The sequence below is a fragment of the Rhinopithecus bieti genome, unplaced genomic scaffold (assembly GCF_001698545.2).
Source record: "Rhinopithecus bieti isolate Rb0 unplaced genomic scaffold, ASM169854v2 scaffold_76, whole genome shotgun sequence".
Taxonomy (NCBI): Eukaryota; Metazoa; Chordata; class Mammalia; order Primates; family Cercopithecidae; genus Rhinopithecus; species Rhinopithecus bieti.
Window position 1 is genome coordinate 2,004,171 of NW_016803343.1, and position 13,776 is coordinate 2,017,946.

Sequence of the window (13,776 nt, forward strand, 5' to 3'; positions counted from 1 at the left end):
CTCCTTCCTCCTCCTCCTCCCCCTCCTCCTCCTCCTCCTCCTCCTCCTTCTTCTCTTCTTCTTCTTCTTCTTCTTCTCTTAGAAAGGGTCTTGCTTATTGCCTTGGTTGGTCTCAAACTCCTGATTCCTGGGTTCAAGTGATCCTCCTGCCTTGGCCTCTCAAATGCTAGGATTATAGACATGAGCCACTGCACTGGCCTAATTACTTTTTAACGGATAAATTATATGTCCTGAATCCTTAAGATTAGATTTTTGAAATTCTTTAACCTCAGATTTTACAGATAAAAAGCTTTGTGTTTCATTATGAAGCCATCGGAGAAATGTGACTCCCTACATATTTGATGATATTAAGGAATTATTTAATATTTAAGTGTGATAAGAATATTGTGATCATATTTAAAAGATGAGCCTCTTCCAATTAATACATCGTGTACAACAAAAAGATTGATGTAGAAAGAGGGAGTCCAAAAATCCTTTGTCTTTTGGAGAAATATGCTAAATATTTGTGGGTGAAATGATATGATGTCTGGGATTTGCTTTCAAAACTTCAAGACAGAAGGGGAGTGTTAGGTAGGTATAGATAAATGAGGATTGGCTTTGAGTTAATGGTTAAATGGGGTGCTACATATATAGGAACTAATTATATTAGTTTCTCTGCTTTTGTATTTGTTTGAGAATTTTCTTTATAAATATGTTCTAAAAAATGAGTTCTAAGAACCTGTTATGGCAATCAGAAAACAAGAACTGACTGTCTTTGTATTCTGCATTCTTTTAGGTATTTTCCTCCTTTCCTGAAATAATGTGTAGTCCTGACCAAGTGAGAAGAATCATAAGGTAAAATCAGATTCTTGAAATGAGGAAATCTTGTTACTATCTCAAATTTTCATCCTGTTGCACAAACCAACTACCCAATCTAGGGTTTGCATATGGATACATTTAATGAATAAAAATATGAATCACTGATATTTTCTTAATATCTTTTGGTTATTTATTCACCATGTTAGAGGTGCTAGTGATGTGAAAAGTTAAGAACTGCTAAAATATTTTATAAGCTAGAGGAAGGTTTTTTTTTTTTTATTTTAATCAACCAGTTTATTTTAAGTCAACATATTTGGGGTTAAGGGTGGATTTATTAATCTGTTCTTACACTGCTATAAAGAACTACCTGAGACTGGGTAATTTATGAAAAAAAGAGGTTTAATTGACTTACAGTTCCGTAGGCTATACAGGAAGCATGGCTGGGAGGCTTCAGGAAACTTATAATCATGGTGGAAGGTGAAGAGGAAGGAAGTACATGTTCACATGGTGACAGGATCTAGAGAGAGGGAGAAAAGGGAAGTGCTACACACTTTTAAACAACCAGGTCTCGTGAGAACTCACTCACTATTATGAGAACAGTGAGGGGAAGTCCACCCCATGATTCAATCACCTCCCATCAGGCCCCACGTTCAACGCATGGGGATTACAATTCAAGATAAGATTTGCGTGGGCACACAGAGCCAAACCATACTAGTTGGGTAAAGATTTCACTATATGAGGTATTCTGTACAGTTTAGCTAATGGAAAATGTTTACCAAATTATCTCCTCCATTGCTAAGAGTTTGTAGTAGTTGATCTAACTATACTCTGGAAAATATAAGGAGACCCTGTAAGACAATGAAGGTTGAGAGCGTGAAGCATAGAATCAAAATAAAGTATTAGCCATGTTCAGGCTGACACTGAAAATGGCAAAGGCAGCTAATGTGCAGAATGTAGAAGATTCAGCAGTGTGGTTGATTTCTGCCTGATTTGTCCTTTCATGGGAGAAATTTTATTCATGAAACATTTACTGAGTACCTATGCAGGGCGAGGCACTAAACATGAGAAATCAAATGATACATAGACCCCAACTTGGAGCTCAGTATTGTAGGAAGCTGGGGGTACAGCTTGGACTACCTCAGATTTTTATTCTCTCCTACCCTCACTCTTGTAGCATATATTCATAGCTATTAAGATCGGGGTAAAAAAAATCCTGTAAAACTTTATTTATATTTAGTATGAACCATTTAGATACACATAGATTTAGTCTCCTTAATGACAAAGAATAGTGATAATGAACCACTATGGGATAAAATAATTAAGTGCATTACTTATCTTTGATAACTTTGAAATTCAGAGCTAGGTGTGGGGAAGAAGGTGTTTTCCTTCTTAATTCATTTATTCTGCCACTCATTTCTTCTTTTCTTTATCCCTGTCTACCTGCTAGAGTCACAGTGAGAATTATTTTAATTTCTAAAAGGCACTTCTGTGGGAGAGAAAAAATAGTTACAGTGGAAATAAATGTTGGAACCGGCAGAGTGCCCTCTCTGAAGGACACTGAAGTAGCTAATAGTTCCCCTAAGAGATTACCAGTGGAGTGGTCCTACATGAAAGAAAGGTGGCATGAAAGATCATTACTTCAGTTATTATTAATGGATTGCTATTCCCACAAAGATCATCTGGGGAATGGTTCTGATTGGTTGGCTGGTACCATCAAAGGTAGTTTGTTTAGCTGTGTGACTAATGCCACTGTTTTCAAGGTCTGTTCATGGTACTTCAATTAGATGGAGGCTGTGGTAGTTAGAGAAGGCTTCTTGAACTCTTTGCTGAGTTTCAGGAAAGGAAAACTTTTCCATTAACTGTGAAGTTAAAAGAAAAATCCTATAATGTATTTCTTAACCAGATTAGAAACCAGAACCCTGGTAGGCTTTTGTTTAGCTATTTTGCTGAGAGTGTTCTGCTAAGGCCATGCAAAGAATGAATAATTCACATTGAAAACCTTAGCATTTTGCTTAAAAGCCTTATTTTCATTTTTGGAAAAAGTGACAGCAAGAATTAGTACCGGCACTTCTGTTTCAATAATGGTGGTGATGTTTAAATGACAACAAATACATAATTGGACTTACATGCACATTTATGGACACAAAAATGTCATTACCTATTTTGGTGGAACATTTTACACTTACTCTATATACAAGAAAATCAGCTTAAGTTGTTTTATCTATAAGCGATGAATCAATGTGAGAAACCCTTGTGGCATTCATACTTTGAGAAAAATATACACTTTTTTCATTCCCTGATTTTGAAAGGATGATATTGTTTATTTTAAATAAGACCCTCAATGAGCCCTCCTAGAATAAATGGTAACCCATTTTCATAACATTCCTAACGGTCTTTTGAAGATCAATACTTCGACTCCTCCCTAATTAGAGGATAGAGACAAACTCTTGCATAATAATTCTTTGCTCAGTTGATTGAGCTGAAATTTTGTGAATATTAGAGGGTGTGAGATTTAATATTTTATGATGAGAACAGGGAAAAGGAATTAGGAAATTTAATGTTGTAGGAATAATGGAGGCACCGGCTGATACTATCTTGGGTACTAACTGTTTTACCCATGGAAAGCAAAGGACAGATAAAAATAATATAAAACAATGAAGTGAAAAGAACTACTCTTCTCTCAACTACTGCATAGATTTCCATTTTTAAAGTAAGAATAAATTTAGTTATAAATGGTTATGGGCTCAAAGACTTGCTGTGAAATTCTGGTTTACTCAACCCTAATGATAGGACTGAGTCTTTCCATGCCACCTCTGAGTTTCTGAGACAGATAAGCATTACAAATACTCCTATCACTTTTGATCTGCCAGTCTCCTGGCATTATTGTGTATATTCTATTTGCTAACTTGAATTAAGTTTCTTTTAAAAATATGGTGACTTAAAAGGATGTTTTCCCAGATGTTGGATAAAGATAATAGGTATTGCTAACCTTAGAGGTTATACATGCATGATATTTCAGAGTGACCATTAAACACTGCTGTTTCTCCTAGAGACAATTTTAGTTCATCTATTAGTTGGGACGTATGATTAAACTCTGTAAGTAAAATATATAAAACGACTAGCAATAGAAATGCTAAGGTGAACTATCCTGTCTTTAGCATCTGTATAGAATGAATCCATTTTTTTCCCTCTTGCAGTGGCTCAGTAAGAATGTGGTGGCTGCTGCCATTTGTTACCATTTGTTACCATTTGCCATTTCTCTGTTTCTTTTTCAGCCTCAGGTTATTCTCCATCCTCGTTTGTTGACCAGGTTGCTCCATAACTCACAAGCCCTCAGTGGTTCCCACAACTCACATTTCTCCAAAAGCTGGTTCAGTACAATTTGTGATAATCTTGGGTTTTGACCATGAATGCGAGCTGTCTCAAGTGCAGTCTACAGTAGACCACTGGCATTTTTTGTCTCTGATATTCTGGCTTACTACTCCTCTCCAAGTGTACCCCTACTTGGTCATTTAGTGCCTGCCTGCACTAAATGTATTTCTTTCTTTCTTTTTTTTTTTTTTTTTTTAAATCAAATCTAACCAGAAGAAAGAAAATGTTAAACTCACACTATTGTCTAAATCAAATATATTGTTTCACGGGTTGTATCTCTCAGCCACATCTACATATACTAGCTGACATAAGTTTTAGATAAAATTATTCTTTTGGGTAGAATTTTAGATCTCAAAAAGCATAGTGGAAAAGTTTCTCGGGTGAGGGAATGAAGGTGCAATGAGTCAAAGGGTCTTGTCTAGCATCTTGGAAAATACTCTCAGTCTCTTACTTTGCTTACTTATAAGATTAGTTCTGGTGAAGCCTAACTCCGCTTCTCCAAACCATCTCTCTCTCTCCACCTTTATAGTGAAGATCAGGGAAACCTCCACTAAGAAGCTTTTCTTGATTAGTCTCACTATGCTTGAGCTAGCCTGTTTAAATTCTGGCCTACTGTTATCAGGCTGTTTAAGACCTCTGAGGGACTGGGCACTCCCACTTTTATAGGCCCTACCCCACATCATATCACATCAAAATGCACCAATATTCCATATTAATTATATATAGATTTTTTACTGTAAAAATAATTTGAAAGAATTTTTATCCTTTTATATCCAAAATTATTTGGTTATGTGTAACTCAAGATTGATTATAATTTCTTGGTAATTGTTTTGCATCCTCAGAAATTTTTGTGATGTGAAAATATACCTTACTTTTTTTTTTTTTTTTTTTTTTTTTTTTGAGACGGAGTCTCGCTCTGTGGCCCACGCTGGAGTGCAGTGGGCGATCCCGGCTCACTGCAAGCTCTGCCTCCCGGGTTCCCGCCATTCTCCTGCCTCAGCCTCCCAAGCAGCTGGGACTACAAGCGCTCGCCGCCACGCCCGGCTAATTTTTTGCATTTTAGTAGAGACGGGGTTTCACCGTGTTAGCCAGGATGGTCTCGATCTCCTGACCTTGTGATCCGCCCGTCTCGGCCTCCCACAGTGCTGGGATTACAGGCGTGAGCCACCGGGCCTGGCCTACATTTTTTAATGTAATGAATTTTTATGAATATTAAATTTCATAGGTAATAAGACATGAATGGAGCAGTTTATGGAAATTTAATTAAATACATTCATTTATTTTAAAAGTTTTTTTCTATTTTGTACTAATTTTTTTCAGATCTCAAACATAAATTCATGGAAAAATGTAAATTCATGGAAAGTTCATAGACATGTATTTTAGTGACTTCTATGTGTCAGGCATTGTTCTGACTGCTAGAATTAGAGTTGAAAAGACAAAGTGCCTGCCTTAAAGAGTGCAAGACATGAAGATATTTGAGTAAATAATACCAAAGCAGTGTGATAAGAATGCTAATAAAAATAGAATTAGGAGCACATAGATGTCTGTGACCAACCAAGTCCTCAGAAGAGATGACTTTTGAACATAGAGATGACTGACTTCAGTCACTGCTAGATTGAAGAGTCTTTAGATCATGATATTTCAAGGAGGATTGTCTCATGGATTATTTTCACATTCTATTTCTTAACTAACACAATTTTGGGTTCTTGAGTTCTTACTATAGAAATCTGAAACATTTACCACAATGAGTCTGACATAATTTCCAACTCATGAGGCCACCCTTTGTTTTCAGGTGCCTCCCCTTCTATTACGGTGATAGAATATGAAGAGCAGAATGATTCAGTTGCATGTGATCTTCACAGAGAGCCTTCGAGGTCAGAGTTATCATAATCCTGTTTTATAGGTGAGGAAATAAAAACTAAAAGATGGTAAGTTGTTTGCCTAAAATTAGGCGGTTAGTCAAGTGGCAGAGCTGGGATTCGGTTGCCCATCTGTTTGGCCTCACAGGCTGTAAACCTCACCACTCTATAGATTGGGACACTGAATAGCACTTTGCCAAATGCATTCCTGTGGCTCTAGGTAACTGTATGTGTTCATTTTCTCATTAATTTTCTTTTCTGATGATGAAGTATAAAAGGAGGGGGAAAAAAACCCAACCTTCTCTATGCCCAAGAAAAGGTAAAAACTTATATCAGGAAAAGGTAACTCAGAAAAGGAAAATATTGAGCATAAAATCATCCCCCCAATACTTCCAGCCTTTCCCTTAGCTTCTTTCATAAGGTGATAAGCATTCCCATCCCCACTCCACACTTTTGCCTACCTTAGCAAAAAATATTTTGCTTTATCCATAATTTTTGATGAGGGAAGATTCATCAGAATAAAAAGAACTATGGTATTTATTATACGTGAATGAATTTTAGAATGGTAATTAAACAGAACAATAGAAGTGTTCATATTATAATAACCATTTCTAATGATCCAATTCTAAGATTTTGTTAGAAGTTGATAGTAGAACTCACACAAACACTGAGTGAAAGGTACTAATAGCAAAAATTCTTCAGAGCCATGAAGATTAGTCTTTGCTGTAAGTTAGGATAATATTCTGTTAGAAGAATTCTGACTTTAGTATTGTGTAAGCTGTTTTCTTAATACATATCTACCCTCTGCCTAGGTGATAGTCACGAAATAAGGCATAGATAATGCATTTAGTAACACTGAGCTGAATCATGCAAAACATAATTTGTATGCAATTTCAGGAGTATAAAATAAAAGTTGTTTTAAATATCATAAAAGCAACCATAAAATAAAGCATTCTAATCGGAGGGAAGAAATTCAAAAGCTTGTGTCAAAAAGGAAAACAATTTACTTGTGCTGGTACCCTTAATAAGTGCCCCAAAGCGTTCCAGTGCTGTTACATTCTCTAATGATATTACTGTATGTGGCACATCTCATCTAATCTGTTAGTAAAATCCTAAAGTCACTTATGTCAGTCTCTAATGCAAGCCAAATGAGTCTTTCCAGTAATAAGAAGCTTCGCAGAATTAGTTTTCGTTTTGCAGAAAATTGCCATTGGGGCTGGCACTTTTATCTAAAAATTTCACTCGTGCATAAGCAAAAAACTCATATATTATTTGGTTACATTCCATCAGTATGAGAAATAACATTGTGAGAATTCTATGCATGCTAATGATATATAGAAATCCACCTGCTTTCAGATAAAATGAGTTTAATTTTCTGTTGCCCACTGCCTGGTTGGCCTTTCATAAATTACTTATGCACAGCTATTATTAAAATAGAGGGAAAGCAAATTAGAAAGTCCTCCTATCTCTCCACTGGATTTAGCCAAGGCAGGGCTGTGACAGCTAGAGTCAGCGTTTTTGAAAAAATTCTGCTCTCTTGAAAAATTTTGCATCTCTATACAATTCTATACCACTGTTGTAAACGTTCTGACCTGCCTTCTTACCAAATTAACCTAAATCCTTTCTATTTTTCAACATTAATGGAATCCTCTAGAGTCCTGCTGATATATATTAAAATATATTTATTGGTTAATTTGAATTCCAGCATTTTGTACCTCATTTCCAGACTCCTGTTATATCTGAACAGCCTCGAGCTTTAGCATTTAAAACTTATAAATTAAGATACATATAGTACCTCTTATAATTATCAGATCAAAACAACTTGACTTTTATTGGAGTATAGAATGGCAAATTTAACTTTCTGATAAAATAGAAAATGAAGGTTGTCTGCATGAAAGAGTTAATGGGATTTCAAAGGGTGTTTTCTAGCTGATGGTGACGAGAGTCTTCATTGGTCAATGAATACTTTATCTCTTGGTTTAAGAACAGGTGAAAAGTTTTTATTTCCAGAGGGTTTTGGAAATCACTTAAGATTCTTAATTAAGTGGAATTCCCAATCACTTAAACTTAATTCCTGTTAATTATTTCACTTTGTTCAACTATGATCAAAAGTTTCTTAGGATGTATCAGGTGACTATGTCTTCGAAGGCTGAATAAATATCATTGAGGAAGCTCTCCACTTTCAGTGCCATGGTGTTAAAAAAGCTATCAAAATACTATGTTGAAAATAAATCCTAATTATAATTCTGACTGAAAAAGATAATGACAGCTTCCAAAGCATTTCATAAAATTTCAATATAAAGAGGTCACTTTTTAAGACAATTGCATCCTGTGCCAGGGAGGATACCTATGGTACTCAAAGAGCATTTTAAACTAATTCCAAAAAATAAACTAAGCTTATTTTCTGTTAAGGTTCTTCTTCATAGTGTTCTGATATAAGCTTTGTCCATAACTCAATGGAGTTTTAAAAAGAGCAACTTGGTAGTATAAGTTATTGATATGAATAAAGTTACAAATGAGTATTTGTGGTGTATGTGTGGTTAAGAGTGGACAGGTCTTGGGAAAGCATAGTGGGATGGGGAAGGGAGACACATACCTCTTTTTCTCATCTCTGCTCTGAATCCAAACTAGCAATTTCCCTTTATTTTTGGGGAGAAATCTTTCAAACAAAGGTAACAAATGTGCTTACAGTGTTTTAAAACTGACACTCAAAAATAATAACAAGCAAATAAAACCTAGCAACACAACTCAAAAGGCATATAAATGATTCTGAAAATGATGCTTCTATAAGATAGAGTAAAATATCATTTTCAGATCTATCCATAGCCGTTTTCAAATACTGTCATCTCTCCTTCTGGTAAAGTTTAATGACAAAACGTTTGTTCCTTAACAACACCGAATGAAAAATACTATTTATGTTTCCATCATTATAAATTCTAAAATTTTCAGTGTGTAATTATATAGTCTTAGGATGCTTTTAAATCTCTTCTGAAATTTGCAAGTTGAAATTCACCAGCAATTGAGCTTTGTAAAATGTTCCCAAAAGGCAGACTACAGAGTTTGAGCTCAGTCAGCTGTTTGGACCGTGATATGTTAATCCTCTGTTTATAAGATACTTAACTAACTGAAACTTCCTAAATGTATTGTTTTGACCTTGGCAATGGTGATTTGAGCCATTAAGAAATCCCATGGAAGACGAATAATCAAAGTGGCATTATTCCCCAGAAGTCTGCATATAGTGTAGCTCTTGCATGTAGAGTGAGACATCCATTCCTTGAGCTAATTTAAGGTATCAGTGTGATTGACATTGTGTATTCACAACTTCCTGTAAGTTCTAAGAGTTCTGGATTAGGAGGAAACAAATCTAAACTAAAACTAGAAAATAAATCAAATTATCAGGATACTTCAGGCAAAAGACAAAATAAAGTTTTGCAAATAAATTAATCACATGCTATTCCTGAAAACTTTAGTTTGATTTTTTTTTTTCCAGACGGTTTACTTGTGTTTTTTTTTTTTTTTTTTTTTTTTTTTTTGAGATGGAGTCTCACTCTCTTGCTCAGGCCAGAGTGCAGTGGCCCGATCTCAGCTCACTGAAAGCTCCGCCTCCCAGGTTCACGCCATTCTCCTGCCTCAGCCTCCCGAGTTGCTGGGACTACAGGCACCCACCACCACGCCTGGCTAACTTTTTGTATTTTTAGTGAAGACGAGGTTTCACCGTGTTAGCCAGGGTGGTCTCGATCTGCTGACCTTGTGATCTGCCAGCCTCAAACTCCCAAAGTGCTGGGATTGCAGGCGTGAGCCACCGCGCCCGGCCTCAGACGGTTTACTTTTAATTAATTCCTCATTTTATTGATCAATTGTGTCTTTGTGAATTGCCTCAGAGGCAGCATGCATGTATTTGTAAAAAGTTATAAACTCTTGAATCTAACAGACCTAGATTTGAAATTTGGCAATGGCATTACATAGCTACTCTATGTTGGCTAGATATGTAACTTCACTTGAGCATCAATTTATTCATTTAGAAAGATGAGATGACAATACTCATAGTTTGTTGGGAAGATTGAGTAAAACATGCATAAAAATAATTGACTTAATATATATAGGTACTTAATAAACATTAGGTGCACTTAATCAACTGAAGGTATGTAAGACTACTTTTTTGTGTGTGCACATATTTTTTCTAAAATTGTTGGTATGATTTCCACATATAACTGTTTAGTCAACTAGAGGGATGTAAAACCATTTTTTGTTGTTGTACTTTAGATCTTATGTGTTTTTTGGTATATTGGCATGATCTCCATACGTAATTCTTCAATATGTACATCCATGAGTAATGTAGAGATGGGCTTGTTTCTCAAAAGAGAACTGGGACTTTGAACATATGACACATTTTAATACCTTCTAAACAAAAAAAAAAAATCTTGACATGTTCAATGTAGAATATTCAAGAAATATAGAACAACATATATTAAAACATTTAAATCTTGCTTTTCGTATTTCAAAGGCATTTAAATGTGCTGTTTTCTCAGCTTTTTTTTCTATTCAGATATTCAAAGTTGATGTCATATTGTATTTTCTACGATTTAATATATATTTCACTATAATAGTGCTTCACCATGACTTAACTATTTTAAAATACTATTTATATTTTATTGTATTTAAATTATTATACTGCTATTTTACATAATATTTTTATTATTGAAGCATAATTTTTAATGGCTGCAAAATAGCCAATTGAGTGAACTTACAATAATTTATCAAACCATTTACTATTTTTAGATGCTTAGGTTGTTTTTAATTTAAGGCTACTATATAGATTAATTAATGAAAGTTTTTATCTGTATTTCTTTTTATCTTCTTAGATTAGTGGTCAACAAATACAAATATTTTTAAAGGCATTTATGATTCAATGACAAACTCTAGAAGAGTTGTAGCACTGTATACTCTCACAAGCAAACTGTGAGAATATTCTTCTCAAATCCTTCTTTTGTAACTTGAGCACATTATTTCTCAAAACTTTTGTAAATTTAATCATTGAACATTTTAATTTCTACCAAAAGTGTATGAGTACCAGCTTCATGTAAGCCTCATTAGCACTGAACATTATAAATGAAATAAGCTATTTTATTTGTTTTGACTAAATTTGTTTTAAAAAATGAAAGATACATTTGTTTTTACTAGGACTTTTTTTATTACTAGTGAGTTTGAACTTTTTTTCTCCTACATTTATTGGAATTAAAATGTCTTTTATGGTAAATCATCTTATCCTTTTTTCCTTTATCTATTGGTGTGTTTATCTTTTTGTTATTAATTTATGAGGACTATTTACACATTAAAATACAAACCCTTTATTATTTTACACTTATTGTTGGCCTTTTGATGTTTTAAACTTTTAGCATTTTTATCTTTCAATTTTATTTATTTATTTGTTAATGAAGTTTTATTGGAACAAAGTCATACTTGCTTATTTACTTATTATCTATGGTTGCTTTTAAATAACAAGGGCAGAGCTGAATAGTCACAACAGAGAGTATATGGCCTGCAAAGCCTAAAATATTTATTATCTGGTCCTTTATAGAAAAGTTTGCCTACTTTTGACTGTGCCATTACTTAACAGTTATGGTGTGATTGGCCTGACTTCTGTCCTCCTCCATCAACACACACCCACTCAGAAAATTTTGTTTTATAGTGAAAACAAGTCCTTTTTTATTTTAATATTGTAAATTTTATAAACTTTTATAAATGTTACCTCCAAATATTTGACTCCTAGGCAGCAGAAAATTATTGCTTAAAATTAATTCTGGCCAGGTGCGGTGACTCACGCCTGTAATCCCAGCACTTTGGGAGACTGAGGCGGGCGGATCACGAGGTCTAGAGATCAAGACCATCTTGGCCAAGATGGTGAATCCTCATCTCTACTAAAAATACAAAAAATTAGCTGGGCGTGGTGGTGCGCACCTGTAGTCCCAGCTACTCGGGAGGCTGAGGCAGGGGAATCGCTTGAAACCGGGAGGCAGAGATTGCGGTAAGCCAAGAGCTGAGATCGTGCCACTGCACTCCAGCCTGGCGACAGGATGAGACTCCGTCAAAAAAAAAAAAATTAATTCTAAATTTTATAGTTTCAGTGTTTACATTTACACAAACCATCTGAAATTTATTTTGGAATTTAGGAAGAGGTAGGCTGTTAGTTTTGTTTTTACACACAGTTGGGCACTTTTCCAACCCCTCGTATTAGATGTCTCATTGATTTATGATGCTTTCCGACTTAGATTTTGACTATTTTGATCTATTTATCTGTAGGTATTATCCCCCTATATTATTGTGCTCTTTTATATAATACAAATCTCAGTTATTTTTATTAGTATTTTGGTAATAATAATAGTGAATAATAAACACGATGATGACAAGTATTTCAAGTCAACGACTCATTTGCTAGGTAATCTTAGGTAAGTTATTCCGCTTGAGGTAAGTAAAATGGAAAGAATCTGTGAGATGGGGAGAATATTATCTAGTGAATATTATCATTGAATTCTCATTAGTGGTTCCACCTTAACTCTTTAGTGACAGATAATGATAGTCTTACTTATCACACTTAACAGAAGTTGGTTTAGATAAGGTCCTGTCTAAACCAATTTGGGCCAATAAAACTTGAGAAGAGTCTTGCTTAGGCCTGGGAAAGAAGCTTCTTGTTTCTAATAAGGTTGGCAGGAGTAGTTTTTCTCTGTCCTTCTCTCTCTCTGACACACGTATGCACACACACACACCCTGCACTCAAACATGAACAAGGAATCCTGTTGCCCTGGCTACTGTCGGCAACCATCTTGAGATAATGAGGCAAGTCAGCCCGGGGACCAAAGACCAAAACTGACTCAAAGAGAAGAGAGAAGCTAAGAAAATAACATGAAGTGGAGCCTAGTACTCTGATATCCCTTTGTCTGAAGCCCACATTACCTCTGGCTGATTACTGTTACTTGCAATTGAAAACATCGTGACTGATACATATTAAGTCTTCCAAGTCTAGTGTGATAAACAAATAAAAGCATGATTCTAGAGTGCTATAGACTATCACCAGGAACATGGCAATAGTTATTAATAAGATTTCTTTAGGTACAAAAATGTTGCTGCCATTATGCATGAGTTAGTTGATCTCACATCTCAGTTAGTCACAAGTGTTTGAGCATGCAGCTTCAATATATTTATTTATTAGAAACATTGCTCTACAAATATATACATATAAAATATAGTATATAATATATGTAATGTGTATTATATATGCTGTAAAATATACAAAATCACAAAAGAAATAAGGGATAAAAATGAAGTAGTTATTTAAAACATAATTTTATTTTGTTTATTTATTTATTACAGAAAACTCCTTTTCTCCCACTAACATCATCATTATCATCATTAAATTTATTTATTTTATAAAAATGTCTGCTGGGTAATACCCAATGCCAAACATTTATCATCTCAGTAAAAGTCAAAACATTTAGAACAGTTGTTTTTAAAAAAGCCACGACTCATCTTTAAGCTCAAACACTCTTGTAAGTACTTTTTGGAGAGAGACTACTAGCAAGCATCTGTAACATACTAGAATTTTTTTTTTTTTTTTTTTTGAGATGGAGTCTTGCTCTGTTGCTCAGGCTGGAGTGCAATGATGCAATCTCGGCTCACTGCCACCTCCGCCTCCCAATATACCAGGATTTTTGTAGTCACTTCCAATCTAACTCTAGATGTTGTAAAGATT

General features: G+C 34.8%; 1 long non-coding RNA gene across 1 annotated transcript in view; it reads left to right on the forward strand.

Annotated features, from left to right (window-relative positions):
• The window catches only part of LOC108532833 (uncharacterized), a 55,947-nt gene that overhangs the window by 12,600 nt on the left and 29,571 nt on the right, over positions 1–13,776 (forward strand). Inside the window, exons 3-4 of the long non-coding RNA XR_001886564.1 lie at positions 776–834; positions 5,963–6,073. This is a non-coding gene — a long non-coding RNA (uncharacterized LOC108532833). The remainder of the gene's footprint in view (positions 1–775; positions 835–5,962; positions 6,074–13,776) is intronic.